This window comes from Mastomys coucha, unplaced genomic scaffold, assembly GCF_008632895.1.
Source record: "Mastomys coucha isolate ucsf_1 unplaced genomic scaffold, UCSF_Mcou_1 pScaffold22, whole genome shotgun sequence".
Lineage (NCBI taxonomy): Eukaryota > Metazoa > Chordata > Mammalia > Rodentia > Muridae > Mastomys > Mastomys coucha.
Window position 1 is genome coordinate 215927389 of NW_022196905.1, and position 5896 is coordinate 215933284.

The following is a 5896-nucleotide window of genomic DNA, read 5'->3' on the forward strand; positions in this document are numbered from 1 at the left end:
AATAAATAAAGCTTTCTCTGGACTTTGCTACAAGATGAAATTCATTTTAAACTCAGTAAGTATGGCCATATTTTTTGATCTTAACAACCCTAGAACATCTCAGGGAAGTCATCAGAGTCCAGTTTGAATATACGATGCTCCACCCAGAGCTGCCAGAGGTCCAACCCAGCCACAGATGCGTAGAGCACTGACCAGAAGCCACAACTGGTCCCCAAACCCCAGCACACACTGACACACCGGCACGAGCTGGTGTGCTTAACTCCCGCGCTTCCCCAGCCCTGCTCGAAACTAAAATCTGCTTTGCTTTTGCTATAAAGGCATTGAGAAAACAAGGAACCCAGCTCCTGCCTGTAGAGATGACAACGAAGCCACTGCTCAGCTAGGTACTTTTAACAAACGATTTCTTAGCCTCAGGAGAACATGTCCATCAACGTCCCAGGCCCCCTCGCTCTTCACTTCGTCCCCGCCACACCCCCTTCTCCTTACTGTCTAGGTGTTCTAAGTCAGCGACGCGAAACAACCCCAGCCTTTTCTCACAGGAGTTTGCTCTTTTAGAGAAGATGAAACAAAGAACATGATTTTGTGTGTGTGTGTCCTGGCATTCATGTCCCCACTGCACAGGACAAGCTGTAGGTTCTGAGGACAGGACAGCCTCTGCCTTGTCATGTAAGGCCACAAATTAATCCCCAAGTTGATGAAGATGAGACTTGGGAATCAGTTCTTTTTTCCATTATGTTCCAATTCCAGTTACCAACTTGAAAAGCTTTAAAAAAAAAAAAATGTGGGGTAGAGAGATGGTCCTCTTCCAGAGGAGCCAAGTTCCTTTCCTAACGCGTCAACAGAAGCTGTGACTCCAGGCCCGGGAAGTCTGACTCTTCTGTTGTCCGTGAGTACTGCATACGGTGCATAGACATACATGCAAGCAAAAACACCCCTATGTAAAAAATAAAATGACAAATCAAGTCTCCCAAAATGCCTGACAAGGAGAACCTAATTAGTTTTCTTCAGAATGGTTTGGGGATGTCTTGTGCTGCTTCATCCGCAGAGAGCCCATAGTCCCTGGTGCTTGAGGGACAAATCAAGAGTCAGAGAATCAGGCAGCCTTCCTCTGGAAGCACTTTCTCTGTCTTTATGACCTCGGCAGTTGACAGCATCTCCGTGCACATAGAGTTAGCTACTACCTCTCTCTGCCTCTTGCTGACTGTTTTCATAGCAAAGTCCAGTTCACCCCATACTGCTGCCTCCGCTGCAGAGCCCATTTAAAAGCGGTCAGCGTAGTACCTGCATTATGACTTGGCCACTCGCTTGTGTGCTGCCCACCTGCAGGACACTACCCTGAGAGCCCGCATACTGCCACAGGAACACTCCTACATCTGCCCCAGGAGTCTCAACTCTCACGAGTGTCCCTCCCTGTGTTTATTCTGCGTATGTGGTTGCAGCATATTCTTTGTGCTCACATCATTTCTTGTGGAAAAGTGAAGTAGATCTTAATGAGCAACCAACAAAGAATGGAGCATGCTCTTTCCTACACGGCACATAGGAAGCAGGTGTAATAGAAACTGGCAGCAAAATCATGGAGTTCAAACCAATGGCAAGGAGTAAATGTTTCTTACGAAGCAGACATGTAAACTCAAGAGAGCCTCGGTCAATCAGTACCACAATGAAGTGTGGCTCGATGGAAAAGCAGCAGGTTAAACAAAGAGAAGCATTGGCAAGCCAGATAGGCCTCCCCAGGAGCTATTGTGATAGGCCTCGGCTGGTCTCCACGTGGGAAACCAGCCTATCCCATGTGTCATCTCTTCTAATTTTCATCAAACAGTTGGAAACATATCAACATGTTTTTATAAAGTTACTAAACCAAGTAAAGATTAAATATTACTCATGAGAAGTTATAACGTTATAAAATTGCACATGTGAAAAAAAGTAGAGATACGACTTAAAATAGCATCATGGGATAAAATAAAAGCAATATAAATCTACAAATGGAAGAGAAATTCATGAACCCAAGACCCACAACTCAAGTTAACCCATCTCTTAAAAGGGCATTAACAGTAGAATATATGCAAAGGTGCCCGGCAGAGAGCACCCCAGTTTTAAACGCATCATTTAACCAGAGGAATTGGGGTTAACTGGTTAACTGGGAAACAGAAACAGAACCCCACCCATGACAAAATTAATTCCAGATCAGCTGAGTCACATGTAAAAAACGAAGCTGTACCGCAGAGATCGCCATCTTTGTTTTATTTGGAATAAAACAAAGACAATCTAAGCAAAGCCCAAAGATCTTTAAAATGTTTCAAAACAATGTACAACAACCCAGCTAATGGGGTAAACAGCTAATCAGGAGGATGCTGCCACCAACGGATCTGACGAAAAGATCAATCATGCAATTCATGGCCATCTTTATACTTCTTACTAAGACTTTTACATTTCCATAAAAAAAGAAAGAAATCATAAAAATATGAACATAACTGTATATTGCACCAGAATTTTAGCTTTGTTTTGGAAGAGACAAGGTTTTTTATTAAATTTTCTTTAACATGACTCTCTTTGTATAGTTATCTACATTTTATAGCTTTTCTTGAGAAACAAAAAGGTTTACCTTTCACATATAAACATTAAATAACATCCAGTGTTTGAGGAGTCTAGAGAATTTAACCATTTTCATAGGAGATCCCAATTCGTCTCTCCGTCTTTCAGTAAGGAAGGAACACTCCTCACAGGGAACAGGACCCAGTACGAGCAGCTATCACGCAGGTCACTCTTCAAACAGCCCAGGAAGCAGAGTCCTGCATCTCCTTTCCGTCCTCCAGGGTCCACTAACATCCTACTGCCAGTGAGACCCAGTCCTGAGGGGGTCCACCTCCCTCAGCTCACACCTAGCATCTCAATGAGTAATCAATGAGTAATCCCATTCCAGCTACAATCGCTCTTCAGGTGCCCTTAGCCTCTCTAAAGAGGACACTCAGCTCTTCCTCCCACACCATCCAATACGAGCACATCCACATCCAGCAGGAGCCCAGGAACTATCAGAGGACAAGTGAGCATGTGCATACAGCACAAGTGTGCCACCACTGAGCAGAGCCACTGTCACCGAGTGAATACTTGCTGCGGAGCTACCTAGCCAGTGCCGCAGGTAGGATGTGAAATGACAACACCCATACACTTCAGGCCCAAGACCTGGCCAGTGAGTGTTCTTGCAACCACCTTCTGAGACAGACTGGGTAACTGAGGGAGAGAGGCCTGGAGTGGCCCCAAACCGCAGTTCACGAAGGCACTGAAAGGATTCAGACAGGGCATGAAGCAGGGTCCCTAGCAAGGTTGAGTGTGTTCCAAAGCTGGGTGGGGTACATCCCAGATCTCTGTTCGGCTCACGACTCCACTTTCTACAGGGCATGCTCACTGCTCTCCCACAAAGCTCAAGTCCAGCCAGCGCTTTAATTCCCTGTGTGCCCCGAGGCCTCACACTGTGCCTTCTGAAGCACAGTAGGTGCTTTAGAACTAAAATGAAAGTAAAAGGATTAACCTATAGCAACACTCCTGCTTTATTTACCAAAGCACTAGATATGATAAACCACTTGGGTAGGTTTGGTTTCACCCACACTCTACAGTTATTTACAGAATCTTGGTGTCTTAGTCAGGGTTTCTATTCCTGTTCAAACATCATGACCAAGAAGCAAGTTGGGAGGAAAGGGTTTATTCAGCTTACACTTTCCACATTGCTGTTCATCACCAGAGGAAGTCAGGACTGGAACTCAAGCAGGTCAGGAAGCAGTAGCTGATGCAGAGGCCATGGAGGGATGTTCCTTACTGGCTTGCTTCCCCTGGCTTGCTCAGCCTGCTCTCTTATAGAACCCAAGACTTCCAGCTCAGGGATGTCACCACTCACAAGGGGCCCTACCCCCTCGATCACTAATTGAGAAATGTCCCACAGCTGGATCTCATGGAGGCACTTCCCCAACTGAAGCTCCCTTCTCTGTGATAACTCCAGCCTGTGTCAAGTTGACACACAAAACCAGCCAGTATACTTGGCAAGTTAGTTTTTATTTATTAAGTCTATCTATTAGACATATTCTTGGAAAGAAATGTTTTTAAAATGTGACTTCAAGTTTGGCCCCAGGCTGAAGTGAGAAGTGATAATTTATCAAACGACATTTATATCAAGTCTTGTGTTTAAATGTTTGTGTCTACTGGGTAACATCAAACTCCATCCACTCTCTCTGGGGCTGGCTGAATAATCAGTCAGTACAGTCTGGGGCAGCCGCTTGAGTCTTACACACTGTTGCTCCTCAGCCAGACCCACATCTACACTACTACCCAACTGGTCAGGTGTCTGAGAAAGCAATTGTAGATTCTTATACTTGTACAAGTTTACTCGTGTGCTTGCCTTGAATGAGCACTGGCTTTCAAGGGGCTGGGGGCACTGCAAAATAAATGCCAACACTGTCCAGAAAAGGAAAGTGTTAAATGAGTTCAGAAATGAAGCAGGCCTTGAAGAAAACTTCCACCAGCACCTTTACTCGGCCCAGAGCACCCAGTGTCTTGCCAACTCGCCAAGGCCAGTGGGCTTGCACACACGGTTTGATCCCATCGAGCCCACAAGAAAAAAACAGAAGAACCTTCAAAATAGAAACAAGCCCAAACCCAGCAGACATGAGTCAAGGGAGGTACATCAAAACAGAACACACTCACCCAGAGTACCTTGGAAGGTTTTTAAATCCAATTTACAGAAACCACCTAGTGCCTTAGATTACATTTAAACCATAGTTAAACATGTCATTAGGCTTCTGGAAACGAGAGAATGCAGGCACGGATGAAGCCAAAAAGCCCCAGAGAGGCACAGCGCATGAGGTCAGCACACGGGAAGAGGAGAGGAGGGGAGTCGGGAAGCCAGGATGCTGACAGAGACACCTGGAGACTCAGATGCTAGCAACTTCTAAATACTCTGTTGTTATCTCCACAGGAGAACAGTTCTGTGCTGTTTTTCTAGAAGCTCTTCAAACTAAGAGACGAGAGCCCTTTAAAGCATAGCGTGCAAGCACACTAACAAAAGGAACACAAGCACATGGTTGTCAAACAGGACTGTGTCTAGGAAGCAAGGACAGACATACGCGCTCGCGCACGCACACCCCCAGACCACAAGCTCCTCTCTGGTTCTTACAGAACTATTATTAACCAAGCTCCTTTCTGGATCTCTATGGTAAGGCAAGGTGGAAGCTTCTAAACGGACTGAAATGAAGCAAGAGCTTTAAAGATTTAACAACGTAACGCAAGGGATTGCTGCTTATGCATGACTCTTAGAGGAGACCACTTCCGTTTATTATGTTGAAGGGTGGGGAGTTCTCCAGGGTCCCGCCTGGGTTTTCCAGGGGTCACCAACAGACAGGACAGCAACTCCCCATACTGCACTGACCAAAAATGTAGCTAAATTCTTCAAAAACCTGCTGCCAGAAACAGGAATTAGGGATAGTATTTGGCCACCACACAGCTTGTGTCATGCACTACATCAGTGCAGTAATCTCTCCCTGTAAGCGCCCGTTTATTTTGCAAGTTGCTTGCTTTGCTAAACAAACATCAAACACGAAGCCTGGGACATGGGGGAAGGCAATAAGAGAAAATTCTGCTGATGGTCAACAGAAGACAGAAAGCATACAAAACCTGCAGCTCGATGGCTGTCCGGGGAAAGGCCAGGGTTTTTTCTATATGTGAATAAAAACGGGAAGGGAAAAACTTGACAGCCCAAAGCACTGTGTGGAGAAAAGTCACAAGCATGAGTGTTCTCGTCCCTGCCTAAAATGTATTTTGTTCATCTCTTTGCTCTCAGTGGTTGATAACACACAAGTGGTAGTTTGTGCTTTGTCTCCCTCAAGTAATCGGGAAGGAGAGGGGAGGGGAG

The 5896-nt window shown here is 45.5% G+C and overlaps 1 protein-coding gene across 6 annotated transcripts in view; it reads right to left on the reverse strand.

Moving 5' to 3' along the window:
- Window positions 1-5896, reverse strand: part of Arhgap10 (Rho GTPase activating protein 10) — a 258556-nt gene that overhangs the window by 170071 nt on the left and 82589 nt on the right. The window lies entirely within an intron of this gene.